The sequence below is a fragment of the Dermacentor silvarum genome, chromosome 4 (genome assembly GCF_013339745.2).
Source record: "Dermacentor silvarum isolate Dsil-2018 chromosome 4, BIME_Dsil_1.4, whole genome shotgun sequence".
NCBI lineage: Eukaryota > Metazoa > Arthropoda > Arachnida > Ixodida > Ixodidae > Dermacentor > Dermacentor silvarum.
Window position 1 is genome coordinate 170,372,243 of NC_051157.2, and position 12,859 is coordinate 170,385,101.

The following is a 12,859-nucleotide window of genomic DNA, read 5'->3' on the forward strand; positions in this document are numbered from 1 at the left end:
CGCTCGCCGGTGATCATGGTTCTCTTCGCAAGTTCTATCGAGTCTACATAGCCTGTGCACCGCTCGTGGCTCTTTTGGTCATGTTCAAGCTTTGACCAGCGCCTGCAGATACGGTGCAGTTCCTTACGGTACGTATAGGTTTACTTGCTACAACTTGCACGCCACTTTTGTTTTGACGGGCCCGTGCATCTTTTGTGTGTCCAGGGCAGATATATTTTCAATAGTGTTATGAAGATTTTGTGCAATTAAAAATTAATCCGCATAGTTACACGTAAAATAAACATCAGGGCTGCAACTTTACAGACTGCTGAGCATCTTTTGAAGTGTGAAGCAGGTTATGAATTGTAAATTTCTTACATTCCTGTCACCCATATATCGTTGTAAAGGTTTGTATGCTGTTATAAATTTGTTTTTTATCTTGCTGTAGGGCACATGTTGGAACGGAAATAAAGAGTTCAACGGTGGCTAAGCAGCCATATTTTTCAACACTTGTATGCTCACCAATCAAACTTAAGGTAAACATAGAGAAGCATGCTAGGCTTGACTGTTTTGTTGACTGTCATCTTTTTATTTCCTATGTAGTTATTTTACTCTCACGGAACCACAAGGCCTGCTGGCTTCTATTGTTTTTGTCTAGCTAAGGTAAGTCACATGGTTGCAAGCCAGGCGTTGACTGTTTTGTTGACTGTCTCTTTTTATTTCCTATGCCGCAATTGTACTCTTTCACGGAACCACAAGGCCCGCTGGCTTCCATTGTTTTTGTCTAGTAAAGGAAAGTCGCATGGTTGCAAACCCGAGCCTGAATGTATGCTTATTCGGTCGCTTAGTTTATGTGCGTGCACAATGTCTGCATTGTTTTGCATACTTTTGGCATTTGAGCACTTGTATATGCTGCTACAAATTTGTTTATCTTGCTGTAGGGCATATGTTCCGCCAACAGATGAACAGGGGCCAAGCGGTGTTTATTACGCACAGTTTCATGCACACCTAATTAATCTTAAGGTAAACCTGTAGGAGCATGCAAGGCTTGACTGTTCTGTTAAGTGGCGTCTTTTCATTTCTATGCACCTATTTTGTGTATTGTTATTTCTTATTTGGCACCATGTGGCTGCCTGGCTGCCATTTCTGTTAGTCATAGTAAGCCAGAGCTTAACTAATTGTATTGCTGTTGAAAATGCTTGCTGTTTACTGACAACTGTGGTGTTGATATATAGTTCACATGCTTTTTGTTCCGGGGATCTTTTTGTCCTCAAGAGGGCACACTGATAATAGTTTGCACCTAATTATCTTGCACATATCACTGATTGAAGCATAAGAGTACACTAGTTTTTTTTCTCTGAAGTGAGTGTGCAGCTTTATTATATATATATATATATATATATATATATATATATAATATATAATCAAACAATAGCTATGCTGCATTTTTTAAACAGGTATATAATAAAGTTGCACACTCACTTCAGAGAAACAGCTAGTGCATTCTTGTGCTTTCAATATGCGCCGTGTAACCAAGCGATTTCGTTGAGAGGAGGCATCACTTCTATATCAAGTATGGATAGGATCTGCTCGTACACCAGCATGGTTATTTAGGACGGGGTGTATTGATTCTCCAAACTGTACTACGTGCGACGAGACATGAGACATTGAACACTAAATTTCTGTGGTCATGCCCAAGGTACTAAGATGAAAGGGACATTCTTCTGAAGAATCTGCAAAAAAAAGTACCTTCTGCAGGCATGCCTGCGACACTTCGTGTTCCTAGAAGGATGAGTTATAGCACGCAAAGAAGCTTCATGTCTTCTTATTGCATTCTTAAAGTGGCCCTAAAACATTTCTTGAAATGGTAAGAAAATGTTGCCGATCTGTCGTAGCAGCTGCTGTGAACATGTAAGCCAAATATTACTGCACTGCATGCAGGGAATTTACAATCTCGTGTCAAACACAATAAAAAATCGCTTGCTCTCGTTTCCGCAATGTCGTCACATTGAAAGCAGCCGGCCTACCAACGCTATTGGCTGATTTCGTGATCACGAGATCATTCTCAATAATACGTAATTCCTAATTTTGAGTTAATGCAATAGCAAAAGGGCAAAAATAATTTCATCTTTGCACTGGGCATAGCTGCATCAGCTGCGTGTGGCTTTTAAGATGGCGTGGCATGCTGCATTGCGTAGTGTACCGGGGCTTTGCTCTCTTGGCGCCAGAAGACCCAAGCCCAGACACACTACAAACTTACTACGATATACTGCAGCACTACCGCCTTTCGAGAATAACGATGCCGCCACCGCACCCATCCCTCACCAGAGCTGAAGCCACGACCTGGAGGCAACTCCAGACCAACACGTATCCTCACCTCACGCTCCTTTACGTGATGTACCCCACCGTTTATCGGCCCCTTTGTCCTTTTTGTACAGAGCGAGCTACCCTCTATCACACCACATGGGCATGCCAAAATATACCCAATAACTCCCCACATCGAAACGCAACGCACGACCAGTGGGACATGGTGCTGACCAGCTCGGCACTGGAGGATCAGCGAAAGCTTATCGCCAGAGCCGAAAGTGCTGCCACTGCCGCTGGGGCCCTGGACTGAAGGCTCCACCCACCACGGACATCGACGCTTCTCCGTGCCCCATCAAAATAAAGTTTTGTCTCTCTCTCTCTCTCCTGGCTTCTTCTCTGTGTAGCTTCCAGCACGCTAGCAGGCAGGAAAATAGTCTTGCATTGGTGTGCTAACTAAATAAGTTCGAGGATTGGAAAACTTTTTGCGGCATTAGACTTGTGAGACAACGTCCTTTAATAGTAAGGCCATTCTATAATTAGTTAAAAGTGTTTCAAGGGTCCCTTTAGGAAGAGAATGGTTTTATTCGCATGTGGTACAATACTACAGTGATGTTGTAAGAGACACTCAGAAGGAGCAGTTGCCGGCCTGGATTGCCAGGCTAAGCCCACCTGTTGCAACAACCCACCAACACCACTACTTAAACAAAAGTAACGTACTCTTGCAAGAGATTTGTTTGCAAACCATCCAAACTGCTAATGACCTACTGCAAGTCGTGTGTGGATCAAACCATTTGCCAGTTTAATTTCACTCTACAGTAGCTTCTTCATATCATATCTGCAGCATAATTCTGAACGTCATTGTACAGCATAAGATTTTGAGAGAAAGTATTGCTTAAATTTATAAAGTAAATGTGACCGAGGTACAACAACGGCACATATTTTGCTATTTTAAATACCGAATTGCACTTCTTTATTGTAAATCAAGTGTGGCTTACTCATTTCTTTCTTCACTGTTGTATTACAGAGCAAACTACTGTGGGCAGCCAGTGGTATCCAAGAGGGAAGGGACTTGGATTGCTGTGGTTACTGCAGCTACGTCTTATTTTATGTGGTCGCCTTTCTACTGCATTTAAAAATTTTGTACAATCATTCTACATGTCCTTTAATTTATTAGTCAATAAAGCCGCTTTCTCACAAGGTCAGGTTGTCATTTTTTTCTGCATGTTATGCACATCTGCTTTGGATGTGTATTGCACATTTGATATAGGTTAAAACATTTAATGCAAGTTATTATAAATAATATAATGTAATGCTTCAATTTATTTTTCAGTTCTATATAGTAACATATGTACTATGAAGCTAGCATACGGATGCATGGTATGCTGAAGTGGGCATTAATTTTGCTTACCACGTCACTGCAGGATGACAATCTATAAATGCTGCTTTAAAGACAGCTATAAAAGCCTGCATATTGTTTCTGAAGCCATTTTACATTATGACTTAAACAATATGCAGGCTTTTATAGCTTAAAAATTTTGCGAGACGTCCCCAGAATTATGTTATAATTTATAACAGAATTCGGGAAACGTCTAATAAAGTTCTTAACTTGTTCTTGTCAAGATGTTTTATAAAAGCGTGCATAATGTTTCCGAAGCCATTATTACAGAATTATCGGAACGTCTAATACAATTCTTGAAGTTGTTCTTGTCGAGATGTTTATTAGCCAACTTTTAGCGTAACTTTAGCAGGGCTTACTAAAGTACCTGTAGACGTCCACGGCTAGAAAACATCTTGACCAGCACAGCTATTAGACTTTTGAATTATCCGTTCAAGACATCTTTTAGACATCAAATAGCTGCTTGTGTGTTTCGTGGGTACATTAAAGAATCCCAGATGGTCAAAATTAATCTGGAGCCCTCCACAACGGCATGCCTCATAATTAGAACTGTGGTTTTGGCACATAAAACCCAGAAAGAAGAAGAAAAATGTTTTGCGAGTAGAAAATTAAAGCATCTAGCATTTTTGCCACAAGCATCATAGATTTTATTGAAATAAATGTTATGACAACTAACGCGTTTTAGAGCGGAGAACTCAAAAAGAAAAAGGACATTCCAAACAAAATTAGTGCGATTGCAAATCAAGGAAAAGGTAACGCTGCCAGTTATGATAGACCAGTAACGAGCTCACGTTCGTCACGTTATACTTGCCACCAATCGAATTTTACGAACCTCGGGAGGCGCGCGCCGCGTGCGCCTCTGGGTTCCTTGCAGCACCAGCAGATGGCACTCGCATCCGCTAAAGCCCCTTTACGCATCAGCGGCGGCGCCGGCCGTGCGGGAATAAAAGAAGAATCAGAAAGCTCGCCTTCGCGCATAGCGTTCACCGCAAGCGTTTCCCGGCAAAGATTACGGTTGCATAAGCTGCAGTTGCCGGGAAGCGACAACTGTAGCATATGAATCAGGGAGTGACGTAACTTCACTTTCGTATGTAAAAGAACAACCCGCCGAGCAAATGATATGTGTTGTGACAGTACTCTGGGAAGGTCACGCATAGTGAGGACTTCTGAAGAGCAGCAGCAAAACACCAGGCGCGGCGAAAGTGTGTTTAGTGCATTTCTCTTATCTCTAGTGCACTCTTTGTAGGTGCACGAAGTAACGGCGCAAGCCAAGTAGCAGGCCGTTGAAACGTCTCAGGCTAATAATTAGGTAAAGTGCCTATGGATGTCGCCATGTGAATAATTTCAGGCTACGTCGTAATGGGTAATCGTTCTAGTTGTAATTAACAGCTTCGCTCTCCAACCCCTCCGTCTGTCACCTAACACGATCGCTTTCAAGATATGGCCCACAGCAGCGAACGAATTGGCCTCTCGCTTCAACGGGTACTACTTAAGTGTCGAGAACACAGCGCACACGAAGCTATCAGCACGCGCCGCCAGGGGCAGATCCATGTTTTTTCTGAGGGGGGGGGGGGGGGTCAGCTTTTGTGAATGATGATGATGATGATAGTAGCATTTCTCATTTATTGAAATTCACCGTTTCTGCTCACGATAAACCCGCGTTTCATACGGCTAGAGCAACACCTATAGCCCGCCGTGGTGGCTCAGTCAGCTCAGGCGTTGCGCTGCTGAGCACGAGATCGCGGGATCGAATCCCGGCCGCGGCGGCTGCATTTCGATGGAGGCGAAATGCAAAAACGCCCGTGTGCTTACGTGTAGTGCACGTTAAAGAACCCCAGGTGGTCAAAATTAATCCGGAGCCTTCCACTACGGCGTGCCTCATAATCAGAACTGGTTTTGGCACGTAAAACCCCAGAAAGAGGAAGAAGCCCTATAGCGAAGCCAGGTATCGGTTTCTCCAAGCTTATAGGAAAAGGACATTGCCCAATGCAGCCATGTGCTTGGTGGCTGTGCCTGATAATACAGGGTGTTCAAAACTAAGCTTTATGGTTTTCTTCAAATTAGGCACTGGGAGGCACGCGAGGACCACCTGTGCAAATAAGTTATGTGGCCAGGGGGGCACAAAGTGAGATGATAATTATCGCTGTGAGCAGCCCAATTTACTAAAATTGAACAATTATTTTTGTCGACTGCAGTAAGTGGGTATGTTTGCACTGAAAACTTAGAGGCAGTCGTGTTTCTACACAGTATCAGTCGGAAGAATTATTCTAGCGTGTTCGTGCTCCGAGCGAGTGAACGCGAGAGCGGTATATGCTTTGCGTTGCTGTGGAAGGGAGGTGGTATTTTGAACATTTTCAGTTCATTGACATCTTGATGGGTGAAGTGTTGTCATGAGATTTGTGCATGACAACACCAAATTTAAAGCGGCTGTATGAAATATTCGTTAGCATAGCTAAAAAGGTTTCTGCTGTTGATGGTACTGTTGTTGCTTGTGATTTCAACAAAACTTAAATACTTGGAAATCAACAGTCACTTTATTTGCGTAGCCCAGGCAAGGACCATGCTCACTCGTCTAGTCACCATTACGCACGCGCACTGCCTTCCGGCTTCTCCGCTCGCGCTATTATCTCAGCATGGCAGCTGCCGCCATCTTTACAGGCTGCGCGGTCGCGTGTTACGACAGCGGTTACGGGTTCTTGAGATGCTTTTTTTTTATTTCGCCAGCCGTGAGGGGAAGGGGGACAGTTATTATCTTTGCCAATCAATGCCTCCGCCGCGTTGTCAGACTAAACGCCGCACCCAACAGCCGCGTCCCATCAGGGAGGAGCTTTGCGCCGATCCTCACTCTCTTGCATGCGTAATCATGCAAATAATTAAAATTTGGAGTTGACTATCTCGGAGCATAGACATGCTAGAAGAATTCTTCCTAATGAAACTGTGTAGAAACACGACTGCCTCTAACTGTTGAATAGAAACATACACACTTACTGCAGTCAATGCAAAGTTAATTATTCAAATTTAGTTCATTCGGCTGCTGACAGCGATATTTATCATCTCACTTTGTGTCCCCATGGCCGCATAACTTATTTGCGCAGGTGGTCTTCACGTGCCTCCCAGTGCCTAATTTTAAGAAAACCATAAAGCTTAATTTTGAACACCCGGTATATCTAGCCTGTATTGTTTCTTAAAATAACATTTGGGGTGATCTGTCGCAGGTTCGTTATAAATGCGTAAGCACGGGTCCATCTTTGGAGTGCTGTTGGGACACCTTGATTTCCTTAAGAAGATTCTTTGTGTTCGGCTGAGACACCTTCGTTTGCCTTGGAGTAAAGCTCCGCTCCAACGCCTCAACCACTACGCTGGTTGTTTGCGATATGCGAATCACCGCGCATGAAGACTCACGACGCCACCTACAAGAAGAACGATGTGGCGCAGTAGCCGTGAGCGCGAGCCAGCGTCTTCATGTTTTGTTTCCCACGCGACGTCATCCTTTTACACAAGGCGCGCATCTGCTCCCGTTTCTCTTAATGTCCCTAGATATTTTTTTTCGCTTTCTTTAAAAAAAGAGCGGAAAATCTAGGGACTTTAATTAGTTTCTTTAACCACGCGACGCCATCCTAGGCCTGCGCGCTGGCGTTGGCCACCGACGTCACGCTCCCCCACTTCGCAGCCCCTGCTCGAGGCTTCGCCCCGCTCGGCGAGAACGGCCACTCAGATAAACGGATCCGGCGGCTTTGAGCCTCCTATGCTTAATGTAGGACAATAAAACTGCGAAGTTACAATGAAAAACTTGTAGCGTACGAAGGGTACTGTGCTCGTACTTGATATTGTGAACGTGTAACTGTGATCACAATGAGTGCTACAGTTAAAAAAAAAAAGTTGCCTATGCGTAGTTCTTAGTTTTGCTGTTAGTTGTTATTATTTATATATGAACACTTCAGCGAGATATCTCTTTCATTAAGCAGATTGGTCGCTGAACCGATGACAGTGAATGAGGCAAGCGATGACACCCCAATGGGGAACTAAGTTAATCAGGCGCGAAGGCGCTCGCGCGGACATCGGCGTGCTTGGCAAAAGGGACGTCCCCTCGTTCATTCGACGCCACGGACGGGACGAGTAAGGCACGGCCAGCGCCAGGAGGTCCAAGGTGTTCATGACGGCAACTTCGCGACACCACACCCCTACGGAATACGACTAAGCTTATGAGCGAGCTAGCTTTACTTCTACATGGCTGATACCACTGGTACTCGCGAAAAATAATTTTGAAGAATGCTGACGGCCATATTTTTTTGCGACAGGGCCATCCCCTTGTCAGCGAGGGGGCGATGCATAAATATGAGGGGGGGGGGGGGGTCAGGACATCCGGACATCCCCCCTGGATCCGCGCCTGCGCGCCACACTCTGTCCCCATCGCAGATCGCTTTCAAGATAGGGCCCGCGTGGCCGCCGGAGTACGGTTCATCACGGGTTGATAATGGCTCGACGCGGATGGGTAAAGCGTTAAAGAGCGATAACGGCTTATATTGATCGGAACGTCATCAGCGCACCTGACCGCCGCCACCTGCACTAGTTTGCTTCCGTCATCAATTCACCTTGCGCCGCTGTCCGCAGCAGATCGTGTGGCCGCAGCGGTAGTTTATTGACCGTTTTCGCGGAGCAGTTTGTTTTAGAGAAACGAGATGGCGCTCACGGTGGCGCGCCATACCTCTCCTCAGCGACCGCGCACGAATACGAAACCATTACCGCTTCTACCTTGCTTCTGTGCGATCAGCTGTCGGAAATGCACTTGAGTTTTCGCTAACACACTCTGCTCCAATCATGCAATATTGAATCATGTGGATTGAAGACGTGTGCAGTAGATGGCTGCAAAAATAGTGACGGGAATGTTAAGGAATAGAATGAATCTGTGTGGCGAAGTTCGCCGACCGCTGCTGCAACTGTCCGAACGTGTTGCCGGCGCTTTTTCGTGATGTACCGGTTTCCTCGAGGATACAGAAATTTGCTCATCCACCAGCCTTGTATCGCTAACCTTCAAAGAAAGGGCTTCATCCCCAGAACGTCGGCAAGAGTGAGTACGACTCGTTAAACAATGACAAAGGGAGTAGCGCCGCTTCCTGTCATAGTAAGTATCGCGCACGTTATCTATACACATCTGTCCCAAATGGCAGGAGAACTTACGCCCACCCTATCGCCGACGTATCAAGAAATAGTGAATGGGCACACACTTGAATTATGCGCACTGTATACGCACAATAAATGACGGACTACACCTATGGCGCACGAATGGTTGAAGCTGTATGTTTCATGATGGTCCACAAGAGTAAGCGAGTTACTAGCTGTAATATATATTTGCTACAAGGTATTACAATGTACAAAACAGCTACGTTTCAAGCCTTGTGCGCAGCAAGAACAAATCTATCGGAACTGAGCACACCCGTGAGCAATTAGGCAGAAAATAATCAGATAGTGGCCGCACCGAGGAACTTCACTGAGCCAGAAACTGACAAGCCACTGCTTCAAAATATTTTCCCAATAAAGACAAAGAGCAAAACACACTAATCCTGACCGAATTCATAATCGGAAAGCTTGTATAGCTTGGAATGCATATTTAACCCCGCTTTTAGAACAAGAACCATATAAGCTGCTTGCGCCGTTTGGACATAGCTTAATCAGCTCCGAAAGCGCTTTTGCATGTTATCTGAAGCTGTGATCAAAGCTTCGTGTCGTCCATCTAGTCACCATCTACGATATCTCCGAAAACAGGTTTTCTAAGCTGCGCCGGCATCATACACTTCCATTGTAAACAAGGAGGCAACGGAGGGAGTTGAGGCAAGCAATGGACGCGTCACCACGTGATCAAACATGGCAGCGCCCACGGGATCGCCGCGAAAAGGGTCAAGACTGGTCGGATCAAGGTTCATAATATTGATAATGACAGCATGGCTGCGTGGAGATGAGCAAGTGGCACAATGCTTACACATACTTAAACAACTTCCAGAGGAGTTTCTGCGTGAACTGTTTGAATATTGGAGTGGACTAAATTTGCACGTTGCGACGCGAATTCGCTCATAATACAGCGCATCCCATGAAATGGCGATAATGTTACCTCAGCTTTATTTTTTTTTTGTCTGCCGGCACTGACGAAGCTATTTTGCAAGTTCGAATTCCAACACAAGAGCACAACATCCACTTAGCCTAGCATTAATGGCGCAAAAGCGACTACGGCTATGATGGCGCATCATTGCCGTAGTCGCTTTTGTGCCATTAAACCCTACACAACTAACTAGCATTAACTCGAAACGCCTGCAGTGCGCTCGCTGCTTTGCGGCCAGCGTAATCCTAGCTGCCACATGGCGTCCACAAGTTAGCTGCGCCGATACATTGACAGATGGCGTCACTTGAGCTTATAGGGAAAAGTAGGGAGACCACAAACAACGGAGGCGTACAAGAACAAGGTTCCCAATAATGGTTCAGAAAGTTTGATGCTGGGAATTTTTTCCTGGTAAAAAAAAAGATACGTAAGGCATTAGGCAAAACAAGAAAATGAGCTTGGTGGCACAAACCACCGCACCGTTTCAAAGGGGATGCTCATAGCATTCATCCACCCATGCCAATTTTGGCAGCAGCGGGTGCGGCTTCGTCAACGTGCCTAATGTCTTCATCGTACTTTGTACAGGTTGCAGCCAATCTACGCAAGTTAAGATTTACAATTGCTGACTGGAGCACATGGCAGATACAACGCTGATTGTTGTATCTGATGTCATCGATTAGAAGCAACTCAAGCTACACCTGCCTGAGCGACAGTTCTACTCAACAAGCAGCCGGTCTATGTGCCTTCCATTTGTCAGCAGAGGGTGAGGCTACGTCAACGTGCCTAACGTCTTCACCGTACTTTGTACACGTTGGTTGCTCGACACTTCTGCAATTATTTGTAAGCCTGTTGCCGCTACCACTGCTGCCATTAGTCAAGTACTGTATTCCTTTCACAATTCCATCATGTGCTGATCTAGCTAAAGATATTGCAGCCCTCCGTGCAGAACTTTCTTCTGTGAAGGAGGGTATGGACATGATTAATGTGCTGTACGAGTCCATGAAAACTCAAAATGAAGCTCTCACCAAGGATAACAAATCACTGAAGGATGAAAATGAACTGTTGTCGAAGCGTCTGTCAGCTCTGGAACAGTACTCTCGTCCAAATAACGTCAAGATTAATGACATTCCCACAACTCAGACTGAAAATCGCCTGGCGGTGGTGCAGGCCACTGGGGATAGGATTGGCTGTCCTATCGCGGAATCCGACATTGACGCTGTGAATCGTGTTCCTGCTAAGAAGGACACGAACATTATTGCACGTTTTTGTTCAAGGGCTAAGCGCTCCGAGTTACCAGCCAAGGCAAGAAAGGCCAGGCTGACTACGTCAGCCATCGGTTTTTCTCAGAGTAGGAACAAGCCAATTTTCATCAATGATCACCTCACGCCTGATAACAAACGACTCTTTGCACAGGCTCTTGAGCTCCAAAGAGGTAAAGGTTGGAAATACCTTTGGACGGACAACTGTGTGATTAAAGCTAGGAAATCAGACAGCAGCCGTGTCTATCGCATCACTGGTGTGATGGATCTGGCGATTGTTCAGTGATCGTGCAAGCCATTTTTCCGTTAACCACAGTTGCTGTTTGGTCTTAATTGTGTTGTGTTTTCTTGTGACCAAGTGAAATCTTTGTTGCAAGATAAATCACCTGCATTCTCTTTCCTTCATTGCAACATTCGTAGTTTACGCAAGCATCATGACGATCTATTGAACTTTCTTTCCATGCTTGACCAAACTTTTTCCTTGATATGCTTATCCGAGACCAGGCTAACATCAGCTGATGGAAATTTGTATGGTCTGTCTGGCTACCAATCTGAAATCAACAATCGAACTTCCCACTGTAGCGGTGGGTCGGCTAGTTTCATCAAATCATCATTGCCCTACGTTCAACGTTACGATCTTGCTTTTCGGGACTTATGTGAATCCGTCTGGTTAGATTTTGACCGCAATTCTCTGCTGGTCAGTAATAGCTGTACAATAGTAGGTGCTATATATTGCTCACCGTTGACTTCTTATGCGGAATTCTGTTCTCAGCTTAAAGATATATTATATGTGTTAACAAATGAAAATAAGAATATCATAATTTGCGGGGACATAAACATTATTATTCTCGATATTAAATGTCAGTCTTGCTCCGACTATGTAACTTGTCTACTCAGCTATGGCTTTTCTTCCCTAATACAGACTCCAACTAGGCGTGATCTTTCAGGCTCTTCCACGCTGACTGATCTCATCTTCATTCGATTCTGATTCTCATTGCTCTTCTGGAGTTATCGATTAATCAATCACTGATCATTACCCCTTGTCTTTTGCCTAGGTACAGAAGCAGCTAGCAATTCTAAAAGATATGTCAAATCTTCGTTCAACAAAACACAGTTTATTCATCAGGTTCAAACCACAAACTGGGATGACGTATATATGGAGGGTTGTCCTGAGAAGGAATTTTCCATGTTCCATTCCAGAATCACTAAATACATTGATCAGTGTACCACTTATTCACAAGTCACACATTGGTATTCTACTCCAAGAAATCCTTGGATATCAGATGCCATGTTGCGTTCCATAACAAGAAAAAAATAATCTTCACAAAAAAGTAAAATCACAGCCATTTAACATAAATTTGAAAAATCGCTTCCGTGCATATTCAAACATTCTTTCTGCCGGTCTCATGCACGCAAAACGAGACTACTATGAAAACAAAATACTTGAAAACAGAAGCAATAACAGGCGTAACTGGAAACTAATTAGACAATTTCTTAATATGAAAGTGTCTGATCCAGGTATCAAAAGAATTGTCCTGAATGATCATGAACACACCAAAGATGCTGATATTGCTCATGCATTTAGTAAACATTTTGTTGCTTCGGATAACAGCGCTCGAGCTAATGCAGTGCCTAGTAGTTCGCGTAGCTCATACTCATTTTATATTCGTCCTGTTTCACCGCATGAAGTCTACAATGTTATTTGTTCCTTAATATCAACTGGGCCTGGCCTTGATTCTATCAGACCAGCTCATATGAAGCTTGTTTCTGCTGATATCTCACTTGTCCTTGCTGATATTACTAACAAAATGTTCTGTGCTGGGATAT